The sequence below is a fragment of the Amblyomma americanum genome, chromosome 10, assembly GCF_052857255.1.
Source record: "Amblyomma americanum isolate KBUSLIRL-KWMA chromosome 10, ASM5285725v1, whole genome shotgun sequence".
NCBI classification, from domain to species: domain Eukaryota; kingdom Metazoa; phylum Arthropoda; class Arachnida; order Ixodida; family Ixodidae; genus Amblyomma; species Amblyomma americanum.
Genome location: NC_135506.1, coordinates 25,202,736 through 25,206,343, shown reverse-complemented (window position 1 = coordinate 25,206,343; position 3,608 = coordinate 25,202,736). Strand labels below are relative to the sequence as shown.

At 47.3% G+C, this 3,608-nt stretch overlaps 1 long non-coding RNA gene across 1 annotated transcript; it reads left to right on the top strand.

Annotated features, from left to right (window-relative positions):
* Positions 1–295: 295 nt before the first annotated feature.
* LOC144106455 (uncharacterized) lies at positions 296–2,395 on the top strand. Its single transcript, XR_013309000.1, has 2 exons — positions 296–413; positions 1,104–2,395. It is a non-coding gene; the product is annotated as an uncharacterized LOC144106455 (long non-coding RNA).
* Positions 2,396–3,608: the final 1,213 nt, after the last annotated feature.

The following is a 3,608-nucleotide window of genomic DNA, read 5'->3' as shown; positions in this document are numbered from 1 at the left end:
CCTCATACGAACTGGTTTCTTTGTGTCCTTTAACCTTACACCAATCTTTTTTCTGCTGTCTATGCGACTTTGTTATTAACAAAATGTTCTGTTTCCCAGTCCTATTTGAAGCTGCCGCCTTTTCCTTGCTATTCACGTATGTAAGCTCCGCATTAAAAATATATTATTATGCCTAATTTTATAATTTATATTAAATTAAAGCTTTTGTATAATAAACTATAGGTTTTAAAATTTATAAACATGCTAAAACAGTTAAATGTTGAAATTAACGTAGACAAATCTGCGATCCAGGTGTGCGCGGTGGGATTCACTTTCGGCTTTCGGGCGAAGGGCCGTAGTTCGCGGCTTTTGTGCTTCGTTGCTTTCGTGGTCTCGTCGATCCTCGATCCTCGAAGTGCTAGCAATTTCCGGAGGTAGTTTTTCGGCACGTTTATTGTCTTTTGGTGTGACGGGACTGTCCAGATTGCATTCGTGGCGTAAGCTTCGTTTAACGTGATGGTCATCATGCCTGAATTGAGGCTCCTGGTTCCTCCAGTAGAAGCCGGGATCTTCATATCTGGGTGGCAAGTTCAGTTTCGCGTAGGCATATGAAGTCTCTGTCGCACTGCTGCTCACACTCAAGTAACTAAAACTAACAAACTGCTGAGGCAACAGCCGTACTACGTACTGATCGGGGAGGTCGTAGTTATCCTGATACAATGGCACATGCCCACAGATGGGATCGGCCAAGAATTGGGATGTGCAGAGTTTTTCAGATAATTTTTTTGCATGGATGAAAATAAAATGATTGCTGGGGAAGCGAGAAGTGAAAAAAAAAAAGAAACACCGAAATAAAACGGGAAATGCATAACGCAGGCAGGAGTTGGGTAGCTGGGAGGTCTCATATACAGGAGGCATTATCAAGTTACGTCCTCGTGAGAGCCTGAAGCAAGTGGATAATTTTTTTATGTGGGCGCTACCTCTCGCTTCCCCTTGACGCAGTCACTGAGCAGAAGCTGGCAGAAGTGTTAGTGGTTGGCTCCTTCGCCTGTTCGAGATATTTCTCTGATTCTGCCCATCTTGCAAAGCACGTACTCAACTGTCTTTTTTTTTTTTTTTTACAGCGCAGCTGTTACGGGCCCACTCCGTGGGTTGAGCGCCGGGACAGAGCGAATTAACGACGGTGACAGAGCAGTTCGCATGCTCCTCGGGGTAGATCGTGTGAGGTGATTCCTTCTACACAATGAACGATGCGGCCGCTACAAGTGCATCGTTTGGTGCGGCTGCTGAACGCGCCACCCGCACAGAGGCACAGCGCCTCCGGCGTCAGGATCCAGCGGTGCGCGCTGCCCGAACAGAGGCCCAACGCCGCCGGCGCCAGGATCCAGCTGTGCGCGCCGCCCGAGCAGAGGCCCAGCGCCGCCGGCGCCAAAATCCAGCGGTACGCGCCGCCCGAACAGAGGCTCAACGCCGCCGGCGCCACGATCGCGTGAAATCTGCCGCTGGAGAACCGTGGCGCCAGTGCCGAGAGCACCCAGGAGAGCCCGCCTCAGTAGAAGCTTGGCCCAGCTGCCGAGAGGACCATGGGCATCCCGCCGCAGAAGCAGAAGCTCAGCACTGCCTCCGAGAAGAGCCGGCCGTTCGCGCGGCTGAGGCCGAACCGCAAAGCAGTTAAGGTTCTTAAAAAGTGTGTGTGCAGTGAAGACTTTCCAGCGCCAGCTGAGAGACGAAAGTGTGTGTTCAGTGTGTGGTGGTTGTGGTCTCAAATCACCTGGAATCGCTACCAAACCGACGTGCAGGGTGCATTTCCCAACTTGTACCGATCCAGAGCAATGATTACAATTCTGTCTCAAAGCCAGCCCACGTCTTGCCACAAAACGCAGTGTGTGAGAGACTCGTGTCTCCGTGAATCTCGTTCATGCAACTCCTATGGCTTATGCACATACCTGACGGCTTATGTCTCTGCGGTACCGACGGAATTCTTTATCACGTCGGATGAAGTTGGTGAACTGTGTGCTGCAAAGTTGGATAGTGGCTTGCTCGTGGTGGCTGTGCATCTCTTGCCTACTGCATTCACCAAAGATGTCGTGGATTTCCTGCACCTCACATTAACGACAAATGTTAGTAGAGGGGTACTCAGTATAGACAAAAAGGAAAACAAGAACTTCGTGCTAGTCAAGTACAAAGTCATACCGTTCCTGTGCTTTGTAACTCCTCTCACTGTTGTGACACCCTACCAAAAGACATGCAGACCTCAGGATCAGAACTTGGTCCAGCACCTCAAACACATCTCGTGCCACTTCTCAGTTCCCAAGGCTTCCAATCCATCATGACTGCCAAAAACTGGGAGAGAAGTGCTTGTAGAAGTGCGAGTATGTCTGGGAGATTAAAAGAGTGGTCTTTAAGTGCACCTATATACATGCCTTTCTCAAATTCTTTACCTCAGTCTATTGCAATATGAAATTACCTCGACAGCTGTGCCGAAAATTTGCATTATTGAGTATTCCAATTGTCCAGTAAGTATTTTTTTTTGACAATGTGTTTTATGCTGGCAGCCAGGAGAACTTCCAGGCTGAAATTCTGCCAGAATTCACTTCTGATTGGCTTCAGAAATCCACGCAATATTTTGCTATGGAAATAGGGACCAGTTTTGTTCTGACAAATAATATCTGTGGGTTGCAGTTTTTTATAGGATGTATATAAGGGGACCAAGATGTCGGGCGCCTCTTAGTCAGGTGCCGTGCCTACATATTTTGACTTGATCCCTTCATCTGCTTGTGCTTCCATATCTGCATGCTATTCAAATGGTTTTACATGACATTCTACCAGGTGTTCGGTTTTCTTATTCACAATTGTGTTTTGAGAAAAACGATAAATGAGAATATCGAAAACCCGCCGCGGTGGCTCAGTGGTTAGGGCGCTCGACTACTGATCCGGAGTTCCCGGGTTCGAACCCGACCGCGGCGGCTGCGTTCTTATGGAGGAAAAACGCTAAGGCACCCGTGTGCTGTGCGATGTCAGTGCACGTTAAAGATCCCCAGGTGGTCGAAATTATTCCGGAGCCCTCCACTACGGCACCTCTCTCTTCCTTTCTTCTTTCACTCCCTCCTTTACCCTTCCCTTAAGGCGCGGTTCAGGTGTCCAAAGATATATGAGACAGATACTGCGCCATTTCCTTTTCCCCCAAAAACCAATTATTAATTACTATTAATATCGAAAACAGTAATATTTGCACTGACTCCCTAAGTGTACCCGCATCAGTTTACTCAAGAAATGCAGTCACACCATTACTTGGAGATATCATACGCAATACAACAAGAGCCACAACGCAAGGACATCAATTTATGCTCGATTCCGAGTCTTGTCAAATTTGTAGCCATGAGATAGTGGATTAAAACGCCACACAGGTATCAAACGGAACATTAAGAAAGGAAACATGCTCTGGTATAAAGACTGCATGAAGTTCGTGCAGTGTGAACTGAGGGGTAAGTGGTAGGTTACGTGGAATAATAAACTACACCTGGGTTAAGCCCATCTTTGGAGAATAGAAATCACGCACACACCAAGATTGTTTCAACAAAATGTAATTTTTGCATTGGAAACTCACTTTACATCAAGGTGTATTGTTA